Source organism: Ranitomeya variabilis, chromosome 5 (assembly GCF_051348905.1).
Source record: "Ranitomeya variabilis isolate aRanVar5 chromosome 5, aRanVar5.hap1, whole genome shotgun sequence".
In the NCBI taxonomy this organism is placed as follows: Eukaryota; Metazoa; Chordata; class Amphibia; order Anura; family Dendrobatidae; genus Ranitomeya; species Ranitomeya variabilis.
The window spans coordinates 609724794-609742607 of NC_135236.1; the positions used below are offsets into that span (position 1 = coordinate 609724794).

General features: G+C 43.3%; 1 long non-coding RNA gene across 1 annotated transcript in view; it reads right to left on the reverse strand.

The window, feature by feature from the left end:
• Positions 1–17814, reverse strand: part of LOC143776580 (uncharacterized) — a 264308-nt gene that overhangs the window by 126695 nt on the left and 119799 nt on the right. The window contains exon 2 of the long non-coding RNA XR_013215872.1: positions 4994–5192. This is a non-coding gene — a long non-coding RNA (uncharacterized LOC143776580). The remainder of the gene's footprint in view (positions 1–4993; positions 5193–17814) is intronic.

Sequence of the window (17814 nt, forward strand, 5' to 3'; positions counted from 1 at the left end):
CTTTCAGCCTATATCAGATATGAAACTGCATTTGGCCTACTTGTTTGGTTGGGCCTACAAACAGTGTCTGCCGCTCCTTGCTTTTCTCCTCCACTGAACAAAGCTGAGCTTAAATTTTCAGGCTTTCAGACTATATCAGATATGAAACTGCATTTGACCTACTTGTTTGGTTGGGCCTACTAACGGTGTCTGCCGCTGGTTGTTGTTCTCCTCCACTGAACAAAGCTGTAGTTCAAATTCTGGCTTTCAGCCTATATCAGATATGAAACAGCATTTGGCCTACTTGTTTGGTTGGGCCTACTAACGGTGTCTGCCGCTCCTTGCTTTTCTCCTCCACTGAACAAAGCTGAGCTTCAATTTTCAGGCTTTCAGCCTATATCAGATATGAAACTGCATTTGACTTACTTGTTTGGTTGGGCCTACTAATGGGGTATGCCGCTGCTTGCTTTTCTCTCCACTGAACAAAGCTGAGCTTCAATTTTCAGGCTTTTAAGCCTTTATATCAGATATGCAACAGCATTTGGCCTACTTGTTTGGTTGGGCCTAATAACGGTGTCTGCTGTTCCTTGCTTTTCTCCACTGAACAAAGCTGAGCTTAAATTTTCAGGCTTTCAGCCTATATCAGATATGATACTGCATTTGGCCTACTTGTTTGTTGGGCCTACTAATGGTGTCTGCTGCTGCTTGCTTTTCTCCTCCACTGAACAAAGCTGAGCTTCAATTTTCAGGCTATATCAGATATTAAATTGCATTTGGCCTACTTGTTTGGTTGGGCCTACTAACGGTTTCTGCCGCTGCTTGTGGTTCTCCTCCACTGAACAAAGCTGAGCCGCAATTTTCATCCTGTTTCGAATATTAAACTTCATTTGGCCTACTTGTTTGGTTTGGCCTACTAACGGTGTCGGCCGCTCCTTGCTTTTCTCCTCCACTGAACAAAGCTGAGCTTAAATTTTCAGGCTTTCAGACTATATCAGATATGAAACTGCATTTGACCTACTTGTTTGGTTGGGCCTACTAACGGTGTCTGCCGCTGGTTGTTGTTCTCCTCCACTGAACAAAGCTGTGCTTCAAATTCTGGCTTTCAGCCTATATCAGATATGAAACAGCATTTGGCCTACTTGTTTGGTTGGGCCTACTAACGGTGTCTGCCGCTCCTTGCTTTTCTCCTCCACTGAACAAAGCTGAGCTTCAATTTTCAGGCTTTCAGCCTATATCAGATATGAAACTGCATTTGACTTACTTGTTTGGTTGGGCCTACTAATGGGGTATGCCGCTGCTTGCTTTTCTCTCCACTGAACAAAGCTGAGCTTCAATTTTCAGGCTTTTAAGCCTTTATATCAGATATGCAACAGCATTTGGCCTACTTGTTTGGTTGGGCCTAATAACGGTGTCTGCTGTTCCTTGCTTTTCTCCACTGAACAAAGCTGAGCTTCAATTTTCAGGCTTTCAGCCTATATCAGATATGATACTGCATTTGGCCTACTTGTTTGTTGGGCCTACTAATGGTGTCTGCTGCTGCTTGCTTTTCTCCTCCACTGAACAAAGCTGAGCTTCAATTTTCAGGCTTTCAGCCTTTATATCAGATATGAAACAGCATTTGGCCTACTTGTTTGGTTAAGCCTACTAACGGTGTCTGCCACTCCTTGCTTTTCTCCTGCACTGAATAAAGCTGAGCTTCAATTTTCAGCATATATCAGATATTAAACTGCATTTGGCCTACTTGTTTGGTTGGGCCTACTGACGGTGTCTGCCGCTGGTTGTTTTTCTCCTCAACTGAACAAAGCTGAGCTTCAATTTTCAGGTTTTCAGCCTATATCAGATATGAAAAAGCATTTGGCCTACTTGTTTGGTTGGGCCTGCTAACGGTGTCTGCTGCTGCTTGCTTTTCTCCTCCACTGAATAAAGCTGAGCTTCAATTTTCAGCCTATATCAAATATGAAACAGCATTTGGCCTACTTGTTTGGTTGGGCCTACTAACGGTGTCTGCCGCTGCTTGTTGTTCTCCTCCACTGAACAAAGCAGTGCCGCCTGTTTACTCCTGTTACCAATTTTGAACTGCATTTAGCCTACTTTATTCTTTGGGCCTATATCTGTGTTTCCTCCTCATCCTGCCCATTGCCCAGCCACTGCTAGATGAGTCTGCTGGTACATTGACCCAGACCACTACATTCCCCTTGCACTCTACACAGCCAGTATCTGACCCTGCTGAAAGTCGGGTTCCCCTTCCCGCATACTATACCAACTTCAACGGGGACAAAGAGGAAGGTGCAGATGAAAGTGCAGGTTCCTTCATCAGGTGGGGGGTATACTCGTTGGCGATGTCACTGGCACAGGGACCTTCATAGTACACAAAAGTGTCTCTGCCGGTGGGAGGCGCCCCCGGGGGCCCTGTGCCAGTGCCAATGTGAACGAGTGTGCCCCCCCTGCTTACTCAGGATCACAGCACTTGCAAAGTTTAAATACTTACCTCTCCCTGCTCCACCGCCAAAACGTAGTCCGCATTTCCTGGGCCCACGAAAAACTTGAGCCAGCCCTACCCCCCCACAACTTTAGCCAAATGACCCCCAATTTTCAATGCCTAACTATTATTATAAGGTAAATTAAGATTGACAAGCTTAATTAACAAGAATGGATGTTTTTGGCATTAAAATGGGCACTGTAGGTGTTTTCCTGTCCTCCACTCACTGCTGATTTTGCTTCCCTATTGACTTGCATTGGGTTTCGTGTTTCAGTCGGATCAACGACTTTTCGCAATAATCGGCCGATTTCACCAGACCCGACTTTTGACAAAGTCGGGTTTCGCGAAACCCGACTCGATCCTAAAAAAGAAAGTCGCTCAACTCTACCCATATAAATCTACTCTATACAGCCTAACTAATATTGCTGATACAGCCTAGTAAACAGTGAAGATCCAGCCTTGTGTATTGTGCCCCTCCAGCCTGGTGCACAGTGCACTTCCATTGTCGTGTGTTGTGGCCACAATTATGAGAGTACACAGTCATGGTGCTGCCAGTCGTGATGATGGAGCTGCTGCTGGGAGAGGATGAGAGGACGTGGTAGTTCTTCACCTACCACATCCCAAAGTAAAACAACTGCCTCTGCCACACGCAGACACCATTACATTCAACATCTTTTTGGAGGCCCGAGTAATGCTGGCAGAATGGTAGGACCATAAGATACTGAAAAGCTGCTAGATTGGATAGTTTAAAGTCACTCTAGTTCCTTGTTATTGTCTTCCATCCATTACAATGCAGAAACTGCACATTTGGCACCTGAGGACCATGGTCATGAACAATCTTCCACCTCACCCTATTGCAAAACAGCCAAGCTGTCTGAGCCACAAGTAGAGTGGCAGTTTCTTCTGCTGTTTGAGGACTTTGCAGACTGTGGTTCTGTGGCCCATCCACCTGGCCCTGCCCAACAAGTATTAGATCATATACAAAAAAATTGGCCTGCACTCTACACTGTGTTCCAAATTATTATGCACAAAGAGTTTAGCAGTGATAAGGTTATACTTTTTCTGTTTGTCATTAAAACTCATTGATGGTGATGTGTGTCAGGCCTCTTTATATCACTGAAAGCAATTGCAGATACCTGTGCAAATTAGTTTGGCAGGTGTGTCCAAATAAAGGCAAGACTACTTACGAAGGCTGTTCCACATTATTAAGCAGCCTACATTTTTTGCCAAAATGGGAAAGAAAAAGGATGTGTCGGCTGCTGAGAATCAACAAATTGTGGAGTATTTAGGTCAAGGCATGACTACAATCAACATTGCCAAGACACTTCATCGTGATCATCGCACAATCAAGAAGTATGTAGCTGATTCCCAGCACACACGTGTGCTTGCTGATAAGGAAAAATTGAGGACTCTTTCTAACAGGCAATTGCGTAAGGTTAAAAGAGCCGCTGCAAAAATGCCTTGTCATAGCAGCAGACAAGTTTTTAAAGCTGCTGGTGCCTCCAACGTCCCCAGAACAACAAGATGCAGGGTCCTTCAGAGGTGCGTAAGCCATCCTGTCGACCACCTCTATCCACTGCACACAAGCAGAAACGGCTCCAGTGGGCCAAACAGTACATGAAGACTGACTTCCAAACTGTTTTGTTCACCGATGAGTGCTGTGCAACGCTCGATGGTCCAGATGGATGGAGTGGAAGATGGCTGGTTGATGGACACCCCATGAAAACACGGCTAAGGCACCAACAAGGAGGAGGTGGAGTAATGTTTTGGGATGGAATCATGGGGAGAGAGATTGTCGGCCCCTTTATGATCCCTGAAGGGGTAAAGATGAACTCCATAATCTATGTGGAGTTTCTAAAACAACACTTCCTGCCATGGTTCAAGAGGAAGAACCGTGCTTTCCGCAGCAAGATCATTTTCATGCATGATAATGCACCGTCTCATGCTGCAAAAAACACATCTGCATCTCTGGCTGCTATGGGCATAAAAGAGGACAAACTTATGGTGTGGCCACCATCTTCCCCTGACCTCAACCCCATTGAGAACCTCTGGAGAATTATCAAAAGGAGTGTCTATGATGGCGGGAGGCAGTTCACATCTAAGCAACAGCTCTGGGAGGGTATTCTGTCCATATGCAAAACAATTGAAGCAGAAACCATCCAAAAACAGACAAATTCAATGGACGAGAGAGTTCAGAAGCTTCTTTCGAACAAGGGGTCCTATGTGCAAATGTAACATCACCTAGAATAAAGTTTTCACTTGAAAACTGTTTGATTTCATTTTGGAATAAGCTGATAATGCTTATAACTTCACAATTGACCATTTTTTTGTTCAAAATAAAAAAAAAGGTTGAAAACTCTGCTGTGCATAATAATTTGGAACATGCATTTTGAGTGTTTTTTTTTTTTTAAAGATACTGTTTTCATAGGCAGTTTGTTCCAAAACATTGCAATTATACTAGAATAGGTCGTCCGTCACCCTCCACTCCCCTCCCTGCTAACACTATCCATGCTTCAATAAAGGATTGGATTTTACCTGATCGGTGAGTGCGTTCCTCCTTCTTCTTCTGTATTTGGATGTTCATCGTCTTGCTTTCTTTGGATACTGCACCACTGAAGCTGTCGGAAGGAATTCTCAGCATTATCTGGTTGTTATGCTTGGCGGTTTGAATTGTTGCAGCTGTGCGGAGGTGACTTCTTTCTTCTTATCTTGGATATACTAGAATAGTAGATGACTGGAAAATAACAATGACTGCAATTCAGATAGGTAATTTAGAGAAAATATGAGGAAATATTATTTGCATAATAATTTGGAACACAGTGTATAATAATTTGGGGTGCTGGTGTAACATCACTAAACCAAGATTCACCACACACCCTTTGTGAAATATCTTTCAGAAATGCACAATTTATTCAAAAAGTCAATCAAATAGCATATTAACACTGGAAAAATAATAACATGCGAAACAGACTACTGATGTTTCGACCTCTCTCCGGTCTTACTCATAGGTCGCTGCAAAAAACAAAAGGAGCATATATCAAATGAAACAAACAGAAGTAAATGCATAAAAAAGCACACATTTTAGATAGAGCACAATATAAAAACAGAAATAATCCCAATAATTTGGTGTTAGGCTTATGTGCTTTGTACCTTCTATAGTGTATACGGTGTCCCCTATTATGGCTATTCTTGCTTATCTTAAACTGCTTTAATTATTGTTAATAAAAATTTGTTTTAATTTAAGTGATTTGTGGGATCTCTTCTTTGTCACATATGGATATATATGAGACTAGTTTTTGCATATTTTCACAAGGGCAGATTGCTGCCGGATCCTTGCTACGAGGACAATGCTTAAGTCAGTGGAGCAGGATCTAAAAATGCTTCATTACAGGAAAACGCTTTTACAGACACTACTGATGGCTTTCACAACTGTGGCATATTTTGATAGGCATGCCACAATATACAGCACCACCAAGTAATATTGCCCATATGAGCAGGACATAGAGTTTCCAGAACATGGTGTAAGAGTACACTTCCACACATATCCATGTACAGATTGATGGGTCTGCACCATTTAACTATTGGGTGTCAAAATTGGATAAATGGCCAGAGCTTGCCCTGTATGCCTTGGAGGTGCTGGCTTGCCCTGCGGTAAGCGTGATGTCAGAATGTGTCTTTAGCAGCGCAGGTGATGTCATCACAGACAGGAGCATCCACCTGTCCACAGACAATGTGGGGAAGATAACATTCCTAAAAATGATCAAAGTGTGGATCACAAAGTACATGACAGTACCTTTGGTTGACTAGTCAATTATACCAGCCGCGCTCAGCCATGGTTACACTATATTTTACATTTGATTCATTTTGCTGCTTCTCAAGATTTAAACAAAATTAAAAATAAAAACAGTATGGCCCCCCTCTTTCATGTATACCACAATGTCCCCCTCCACTCCCTATTCCACTTGAGCCTTTGCCTCATGGTTCTATTTTTTATTGTTGATAATTTTTTGTATATTATTTTTATCTGTTATTTTAAGTCACTTGTTTAAAAAAAAAAGTGTTAGCCTCTCCCCTTCTTTCACGTATACCACTATGTCCACCTCTACCATCCACTTGGACATCTAAGTCATGGTTCAATTTGTTTTAATTTAGTAATTTTTTGGTTGGCTATGTTATTTATTTTTAAATTATTTGCGTAAACAAAAATTGAGAAAAAGATGTCTTCCAAGTACACCACCACGTTGGTATTATGTATGGTAAGATGAATGGCTGGATGAGGGAGGGATGGATGCATGGATGGATGAGGGACGGATGGATGAATGGACCCATTTTTGATAACTAACCAAGGGAAATAAAACACCTGGTGGGCTGCAACCCTCAGCGGTTTGCTTTCCCTTAGCTGCTTATTAAAAATAGTGGGAAACCCACAACATTTTTCAAAATAATAAATAACTATCATTTTTATATTCAGCAGAGGGAAAGCTGATGGCTCAGGGCTGATGTAATCATTTTGGGAATGGGCAATGGTTCCCAGGCTTCAATGACGTCAGTGCTGGCAGCTTGAGAACTCACGAGAGCTGATGTCAGTGCAGTCACTGGAGTTCATCGACTGTGAACTTCTGTTAGGGCTAGAGGAATGCACCGAGTAAATAGATGAAGTTATTGGTGCTTTTGCAGCCCGGGGTCCACCGTGCAGGAGGAACCTGCTGCTGGCAAATGGCACTATATGGCGGTATAAGCAAACTCTGTTACTTCACAGAGTTGCCGACAAAAGCAAGCACTGTGCCCTGTTAGAATCACAGGAGTACACAGCTAACTGCTGAGCTGATAGCAGTCAGTGGCCTTGCAAACACACAAACTCCTCACCGGAGGTGCCGGTATACTAGGGGCTTTTTTCAGCTGGGGCCCTAAATACATACACACAAGACCACACTGGCGCAAAGCACATAACATAGATTGATACTAGCGAATGGCCTACAGTCATACGAACCTTTTACAGCTGCAGCAACTTCAGGACCTTCCCAGAAGGACCAATGGGAGGCTGCCACAGAACTTGAGAAAATTCAGGACCTTCCTAGAGGACCAATGGGAGTTGCTACAGTACCTGAGCATGTGACCTTTGATCTCCAATGAGAGATTTTACCCTGGGCATGCTCAGAAGGGGAAAAGTAGGACTTAGTCCCAAAGACGTCTGCTCGCTGCTGACCAGTACTGGCTACAATGGCAGAAGCTGGAAAGGCAGCAGTAACCCTTTGCACAGTATGAGACTGAGCGAGACACTGGGACCGAAGCCTCCACTGAGCAGGCTCCACTGCAGCAGGAGAAGAATGGGAGACTGCCGCAGAGATGGCTTGAGATTCCCCCTGTGCAGAGGCGGGAACTCGACCCCTAACAACTTCATTCACCTTATTGACATCACCACTCAGTGCTGATTTTTCATTCTCAGCTCAGTGTTCTCTTGGATTCATGGCTGAGCTGTTGCATCATGCAATGGCTCAGCCATGAAATCCAGATGTAGCAGAGTTGAATGGGACAGATATGGATTTAAAAATGACAGCTGAGGCCATGACTGTCAATTTTGCCTGCTCTGTTTAGAAGAACTAGATGGGACCCCACTCCATTTGTTTCTATTTATTTATTGCACAGGCACCGGCTGATGAATACTCCCATCATCATATGCCTGCTCTCGCTGCTATCAGTATGATGATGAGAGTGGTACTATCATCAGCTGATGCCTGTGACCATGGAAATCTTTTTACTAGTAACAGTGCTGACTCACATGCTGTCCTCCATATGGCAGCTTGGGAACTGCAGCACTCTGACCAATAAGAGCTGGTGTTTCTTGCACTGTCAAACAGATGATAGAGTGGGAAACACTGGATGATTCGGACCCCCATTCACTTAATTAGGGTCTGGGTTTGAACTCGAGTACCGTTCTGGTACCTGAATTGAACTTTTTGAAAATGTTTTGCCGAGTCCTAAGGACGCGAACATCCACAGGTTCGCCCATCGCTATTCAAGTCCCCTGTAGCACCACCAAAAGGTAACTTAAGTATTACCGGATATACTCGAGTATAAGATGAGATTTTCAGCCGATTTTTTAGGCTGAAAGTGCCCCTCACGGATTATACTTGAGTCATTATCCCAGGGGGTCGGCGGGGGAGCGGCAGCTGTCACATCATACTCACCTGCTCCCAACACGGTCTCTGCACTTCCCTGCTTCTTTTCCTGTGTTCAGCGGTCACATGGTACTGCTCATTAAAGTAATGAATATTGACACGACTTTGCTCCCATAGGCGTGGAGCGCATATTCATTACTTTAATGAGTGGTACCATGTGACCAATGAACACAGGAACAAGCTGCCGGTGCACGACGGAGACCATCGGAGAAGCAGGGACATACAAAGAGACCGCACCAGGAGGGGGTGAGTATGACGAGGGAGGGGGAGCCATGCGATATTCACCTGTCCCCGTTCCACCGCCACGCTGTGTCTTCTGCATCCTCTGGCTGTGATGTTCAGGTCAGAGGGCGCAATGACGTGGTTACTGCATGCCCTCTACCTGAACAGTCACCACAGAGACCCAAAAGACACAGCGGCGTGCAGCGGTGGAACAGGGACAGGTGAATATCGCAAGTGCCGGTGTCCTGAGACAGCGGCGAATCCAGCACCTGGTCCCCATAGCACGCTGGTGTCCCCACCTGCTCAGACCCCAGCACTCGGCACCCAGCAATGAGAGGTGAGTATGTCATTTTTTTTTTTCAATCCAGCAGCAGCATACCGGGCATATTATTCTATGCAGTATCTTATGGGGCCATCAAACTTTGTGCAGCATTATATGGGGCATATTATTCTATGGAGCATCTTATGGGGCCATCATTAACCTTTTATGCAACATTATATGTGGCATATTTTAATATGGAGCATCTTATGGGGCCCATCATGAACTTTATGGAGTATTATATGGGGCTCCTGATTCAATATGGATATTCAAAAACACATAACCTACTGATGTCTGAATTAATTTTTCTTTTATTGGTATCTATTTTTATTTTTGAAATTTACCAGTAGCTGCTGCATTTCCCACGCTAGGCTTATACTTGAGTCAATAAGTTTTCCCATTTTTTTGTGGCAAAATTACTGGTCTTGGCTTATACTCGGGTTGGCTTATACTCAGGTATATACGGTACATATTATCCATTAGCAACAATGGTCTGTGAATGCAATGCATTATAGGCAGTCCATTATCATTACATGCAGTGCATAGTGTGTTTGACGTGACTTCTAGTGGCGGCATATTATCTTAGAATAAAATAATAATTGATAAAGATACAAAACTCCAACTAATAATATTTCAGGTTCACAAAAATGTAAAAAAAAAGCCCTGCAATTTACCCTAAATAATTTATGTATCCACATCAAAATATCACATTAAATGCAAAACAAGGACCAAGATGCTTTGTCGCTTTAGACCCCAAAACTGATGAATGCCATTGATATGTCTTCATACACCTGTGCGCAGCACCTATTGTTTGATTTTTGTTCAAAGTTTGATAACAATATAAATTAAAATTCCAATTAAAGTGAATACATTAAAGATAGATTGGACTTGGAAGTTAATTGAGCCCTTAGGTATTATCTGTATCAGTTGTATGCATCATAAATTATTATTACACATGTTGAATTTCACTTTTTCAACCAGCCGAGTCATTTATTCACATGAACATCAATTATTCTGTAATTTAATATGTATGTCGTCAAATATTGAATTGTAATTACATTTTATTATCATGTTGCAAGCTGTAACTCTTTTCATATTCCTCCTGAAATGATACTTTAAACAATTGTAACTTTTTTTAATGAATCACAGCCGTGTTATATTCTAAGTAGAGATAAGCTAACTGGTTCAGAAAACGTTTGCAAATCTGAAACTCAGCATGAACATTGCACATTCAGATTCGTGTTCAGGTCCCCTGAACATTTTTCCTCAAAATCAGCTAAACTTGGCCAAACCTCAGTAAATCATCAAGCTTCCGCTAATGCTTCTGTTAGGACCTTGGCTAGGATAGTGGTGATATATGATAAGCGGATGGGGTCTGTTTGATGAAGAAAGGTGGTGAGCAGAGGTAAGAGTAGCGGCGGACTGTATTTTTTCTACTACCATAACCCCTTCACCCCTAAGCCTGTTTTTACCTTCATGACAGTCCAATTTTTTCAGTTTTGACCATGGTCGCTTTATGAGGTCATAACTCTGGAACACTTTAATAGATCCCACTGATTCTGAAATTGTATTTTGTGACATATTAAACTTACCGTATATACTCGAGTATAAGCCGAGATTTTCAGCCCAAATTTTTGGGCTGAAAGTGCCCCTCTCGGCTTATACTCGAGTCATGATCGGTGGTGGGGTCGGCGGGTGAGCACTGTCATATACTTACCTAGTCCCGGCGATCCTGGCGCTCCCCCTGCCTGTCACACTGTCTTCGGTGCCGCAGCCTCTTCCCCTGAGCGGTCACGTGGGACCGCTCATTAGAGAAATGAATAGGCGGCTCCACCTCCCATAGGGGCGGAGCCGCCTATTAATTTCTCTAATGAAGCGGTGCCGGTGACCGCTGATAGAGAAAGAGGCTGCGGCACCGAAGACAGGCCGGGGGAAGGAGCAGGACGCCGGGAGCAGGTAAGTATGACATATTCACCTGTCCTCGTTCCACACGCCGGGCGTCGCGCCATCTTCCCGGCGTCTCTCCGCTCTGACTGTTCAGGCAGAGGGCGCGATGACGCATATAGTGTGCGCGCCGCCCTCTGCCTGATCAGTCAGTGCGGAGAGACGCCGGGAAGATGGCGCCGAGGAGCTGCAAGCAAGACAGGTGAGTATGTTTTTTTTTTTTTTTTTATTGCAGCAGCAGCAACAGCTATGGGGCAATAATGGACGGTGCAGAGCACTATATGGCACAGCTATGAGGCAACGGTGCAGAGCACTATATGGCACAGCTATGGGGCAACGGTGCAGAGCACTATATGGCACAGCTATGGGGCAACGGTGCAGAGCACTATATATATGGCACAGGTATGGGGCAACGGTGCAGAGCACTATATGGCACAGCTATGGGGCAATGGTGCAGAGCACTATATGGCACAGCTATGGGGCAATGGTGCAGAGCACTATATGGCACAGCTATGGGGCAACGGTGCAGAGCACTATATGGCACAGCTATGGGGCAATGGTGCAGAGCACTATATGGCACAGCTATGGGGCAATGGTGCAGAGCACTATATGGCACAGCTATGGGGCAATAATGGACGGTGCAGAGCACTATATGGCAGAGCTATGGGGCAATGGTGCAGAGCACTATATGGCACAGCTATGGGGCAATGGTGCAGAGCACTATATGGCACAGCTATGGGGCAATGGTGCAGAGCACTATATGGCACAGCTATGGGGCAACGGTGCAGAGCATTATATATATGGCACAGCTATGGGGCAACGGTGCAGAGCATTGGATATATGGCACAGCTTTATGTGGAGCATCTATGGGGCCATAATGAACGGTGCAGAGCATTATATGTGGCACAGCTTTATGTGGAGCATCTATGGGGCCATAATGAACGGTATTGAGTATCTATTTTTAATTTTGAAATTCACCGGTACCTGCTGCATTTTCCACCCTAGGCTTATACTCGAGTCAATAAGTTTTCCCAGTTTTTTGTGGCAAAATTAGGGGGGTCGGCTTATACTCGGGTCGGCTTATACTCGAGTATATACGGTAATAATAAATTAAAGTGGTACAATTTATTTGATATGACTTGTTTATTTGTGAAAAAATTGGAAATTTGGTGAAAATTTTGAAAATATAGCAATTATTAAACTATTTGTTTTATGCCCTTTAATCAGAGTCATGTCAAACAAAATAGTTAATAAATAAATTTTCACACATGTCTACTATACATCAGCACAATATTTGAAACATCATTTTTTGTTAGGAAATTATAAGGGATATAAGTTTACCAGCAAGTTCTCATTTTTACAAGAAAATTTGCAAAACCATTTTTGTGGGACCGGTTCACATTTGAAGTGACTTTGAGGGTCCTACATATCAGAAAATACACCAAATTGACACCATTCTAAAAATTGCACCCCTCAAGGTACTCAAAACCACATTGAAGAAGTTTATTAACCCTTCAGGTGCTTGACAGGAATTTATAGAATGTGGGAGGAAAAAAATAAACATTAATGTTTTTGTCACAAAAAAATTCCCATAGATCCAATTTTAATTATTTACATAAGGGTACAAGAGAAAGTGGAATATATAATTTGCCATGCATTCTGATACCCCATATGTGGGGGAAAACCACTGTTTGGGCACACGGCAGGGCTCAAAAGGAAAGGAGCGCCATTTGACTTTTTGAATGTAAAATTTGCTGGCATAATTAGCGGATGCTATGTAGCATTTGAAGAGCACCTGATGTGTCTAAACAGTGCAAGCCCCCCACAGGTGACACCATTTTGGAAACTAAACCCCTCGGGGAACTTATCTAGATGTGTACTGAGCACTTTGAAACCCCAGGTGCTTCACATGAGTTTATAACGTTGAGCTGTGAAAATAAAAAAAATCACATCTTTACCACAATAATATTTTTTAGCTCCAAATTTTGCATTTTCATAAGGGTAACATGAGTATGTAGATACCCAATATGTGGAGGGAAATTACTGGGCACACAGCTGATCTTGGAAGGGAAGGAGTGCCATTTGACTTTTTTAATGTAAAATTTGCTGGAATAATTAGTGGAAGCCATGTTGAATTTGTAAAGCCTCTGATGTGCATTAACAGTGGAAACCCCTCAGGGAATTTATCTAGATGATTGATTTTTGAGAGCCTGCTGAATTTTGAAATACTCCATATGTGGCTGAATAGTACTGCTTAGCCATGCAGAGAGACTCAGGAGGGATGGAGTGCTTTTGGCCTCATAGAGTGCAGATTTTCCTAGTTTGCGGACTCCATATACAGAGAACCGAAGTGCTAGAAAATCAGAATCCCCCTCAAGTGACTCCATTTTGGAAATTATACCCCTTTGGTGTATTATGTGGGCTTTCATCACTACAGAAATGTCACATATGTGGATGCTGTATGTGGTTTAGACTCACTAGGGCTCAGAATGGAGACTTTGTCTTCCAGTAATGTGGAAGTCCCCTACATTTCTGTTAACAGATGATGGACCTGAGTGGGGACTTGCTGTTTTTGTGGATAAAATGGAAGATTTTATTGGGAACATTGTATGTCACATTTAGGATCACATTTATCCAGCACTCTATGCTGAGCACTTACTTTGGTGTTCCCATTTAAATCTCTGCGTGACAAGATTCAAATGAAGTCCCTGAGTGATCCATTCACGGTAATGAGGCAGCAAAATTACTCTGGACTCTGGCAGGCTTCTATTCAGTGTTGTCCTTTTCAGAAGTGCACAAAACGGTGGTTGACTGCACTTTTGTGCTCTCCTAAAAAGACAGACTCTACCAGATTATAGGCCTCCATCTGCCTCATTATAGGGAATCTTCCACCGGATGTCCTGACTGATCATGTATTTCAGAGCTTTACACAGAAACCCCAGTGCAAGTGCTCAGCGTAGAGCGCAGGAAAAATGTGAAGGCACTGAAAGCCACCTTCCCTGAAGAACCCCACTGCCATCTTGTAGCTGGGGGTCACCATGAAGACCATCAGCACGATCTGATTGCATTTCGTTGTGCTGATGGAAGCACCCAGGGAGTCCACTCCCTGCGTGATGCCCTGCGATGTCGCTGTCACTATTGACAGCAGCATCAGAGGGGTTAAATATCCTCACATAGAGCTAACACACACACCTGATCGCCGTGGCTCTCAGCGTGAGCCCATTCAATCGTAGCACCATACATGTATTTTTCTTTGCAGGAACACAGCTCCCCCCAGAGCAGTATATGTACGGCGCATGTCTGGAAAGAGTTAATGTGTGGAGATTCCAGCAGCCAATCATGATGCAGAAAGCTTGCACAACATCCAGTCACAAGGGCTTCTATCATCGGCTGCCAAAGTAATTTATTCCTTTACATATAAAAAGCAGACATGTTGGTTTTGCACCATTTTTTCAGTGTAACAGCGCAGAGAGGCTACTCCTGCTGCTACTGCAACTCAGAAAGTTGCTCAGAAAGGAATTCACATATGAGAATCTAAATTGTTTTTGCTAATAGTGTGATGCAGTCAAGAATTCACATTTGAGAATCTAAATTGTTTGTGCTAATAGTGTGGTGCAGCCAGGAGTTCACATTTGAGAATATCAATCCTTTCTGCTAATAGTGTGGTGCAGCCAAGAAACCACATTTGAGAATCTAAATCCTTTGTGCTAATAGTGTGGTGTCGCCAAGAATCCACATTTCAGAATCTAAATAGCTTGCTCTAATAGTGTGATCCAGCCAGGAGTCCACATTTGAGAATCTAAATCCTTTCTGCTAATAGTGTGGTTCAGCCAGGAGTCCACATTTGAGAATCTAAATCCTTTCTGCTAATAGTGTTTTAGACAAGAGGCTACATTTGAAAATCAAAATCCTTTCTGCTAATAGTGTGCTCCAGACACCAGGCCACATTTCAGAATCTAAATCTTTTTTGGTATTAGTGTGCTCCAGGCTCCAGACCACATTTCAGAATCTAAATCCTTTCTGCTAATCGTGTGGTCCAGAACAGAGATGAGCGAATCACTGAATTTGCAATGTTTGCCGATTAATTTGTCGAATAGTCCCCGAACATTACCGAACACCATTCACATCAATGGGAGGCAAAAACAAACGCATGCACAACACCTTATAACAGCTCCAAATATGGCCAAAACACATCAAATGAGGGACAGACACCAGGAAAATGGGCTTAATTCACCCACAATACAAATTGCAGCATGGACTGCAGTAATCAGCAAGGCATGAGGTATCGGGGTCTGGGACAGCATTTACAGCTTTGAATTGAACGTCACAGTAAGACGAGGTGGGTGAGGGATCGGTGAAGGCCTTCTTTGCTGGGAGCCCTGATACCACATGCAACACCTCTACCTGCTTTCATGCTGAGCCACACTCAGGTGGCACAACTATCAGTTTTCTAGACTACCATTGTAGGAAAAATTTAAGGATAGTAACAAGGGTAGTTGAGTCCAAGGAAGTAGAGGCATGATGGTCTTGGAGGCCTACTGCTACAGGCAACATGCATGAAGGAGACCAAACCTGGAGTGTTCACATTTCCAAATATTATTGGCAGACACCATCAAAGTGGCATCAATTTCACCACAGTAGAAATAGTATAATAGGAAACGACAGGTCTTTTGCTACGCCCAATCCAGGAGATGGACACCCAATCAGGAGTCTTCACATTGCAAACAAATATGGTCCTTACACCACAGAAGTGGCATTAATTTCACAGGATAATAGTGACCGATAGGTGTTCCTCTACACCCAATCCAGCAGATGTACACCCAACCAGAAGTGTTCACATTTCCCAAAATTATTGGCAGACACCACAAAAGTGGCATCAATTTCACCACAGTAGAAATAGTATAATTGGGACCGACAGTCCTTCCACTACACCCAATCCAGCAGATGGACACTCAACCAGGAGTGTTCACTTTTAAACAAATGTGGGCCTTATACCACAGAAGTGGCATAAATTTCACGGTAGAAGAAACAGTATAATAGGGACCGACAGGTGTTCCATTACACTTAATCCAGCAGATGGACACCCAACCAGGAGTGTTCACATTTAAACAAATGAGGACCTTACACCACAGAAGTGGCATCAATTTCACGACAGTAGAAATAGTATAATAGGGACCAACAGGTCTTCTACTACACCCAATCCAACAGATGGACACTCAACCAGGAGTGTTCACAATTTAAAAAATGAGAGCCTCACACCACCAAAGTGAAATAACTGTCATGATAATAGAAATAGTATAATTGAGACCGAGACATCTTCCACTAAAGCTAACCCAGCAGAATATAGACCGACCATGACTGTTCACATTTCCACAAATTTGTGTTAACATCAGCAGTAGCAGCAGAGCGTCAGAGAAGGAATATGGTCAATGTAGTATTTTGACCATGGTTCAAAAAGTAATCGGGCTCTACACTTGTTTTTGGAGTCTAATTTTGAATGGTGTCACACTTGGTAACGTGACCAAGAGTTTGTTTGTTCCCTACCTTCCCTTCTCCCTCCTCCCTTCTTGTCTTCCTTCTTTTCTTTTTCTTCTCCTAGGTAACGGCATCATGTATCTATCCCAGTATGGAGTGGGCAGCTTGGTGGGCCACTACTTGGTCAAGAGAGGGGGTCAGTGGACCAGGAAGGGAGTGAGATATATTGCTTCATCTTGTATATATTGGTTTTTTTGAGACAATGGCTCTATCATGGTGCGTCTCATGTCATTAAATGTTAAGGGGCTCAACTCAGATGTTAAGAGATGCCTCCTTCTACGAGAATTGAAGTCTTTAAAGGCAGATATTGTGTTTCTGCAGGAGAAACACCATGATGAAACAGGATCCTTCAACTTTGCTAGGGGAAGATTCCCAATAGTACAGCCACCCAAAATAGGAAAAAAGTGGGAGTGGCAATTATGATAGCTCAAAATTGCCCTTTCCAGGTTATTAGCTTGTACTCAGACCCTAATGGATGATACTTGATCCTAACGGGAACTTTGAAGGGAGTTCCTGTGATACTATGTAACGTATATGTCCCCAATTCTGGACAGTTTCTTTTCCTAAATCGGGTATTAGCTAAATTACGTCAAACCCCATCATATGCGCTATATTTGGGGGGTGATTTTAATTTGATTTTTTCAGCATTAAGGGACAGGCTTTCTGTAAGTGGCGCCCCAACCTCATTGACTTTGACTAGACAAACGAAGGCGTTCCGTGTGCTAATTCGAAAACATGGCCTCTATGACCTGTGGCATACCTCGAACCCGACAGCCAAGCAATACACATTCTATTTACATCCACACTCAACCCACACGCGGATACTCTTTCTTTGGCAATCTCTTGGCTTTGCGAGGAACTGCAACAGCAGACATTAGCCAAATTACGTGGTTGGATCATGCTCCAGTTATGCTGGATCTCCGCCTGGCCTCCTCGCCAAGACGAGAATGTCATTGGAGGCTAAATGATTATTTACTCAAACACCCAATGCATAAAGCCAAACTCCATGAACAGTTGGATGATTACTTTACTCTAAATAAAGACTCTGTCCTTTCGCTCTCCTCAGTTTCAGAGGCGCATAAAGTTGTAATGAGAGGGAACTGCATTTTATGAGCATCACACTAAAAAAGAGACAGTAATCATCAACAGATGACCCT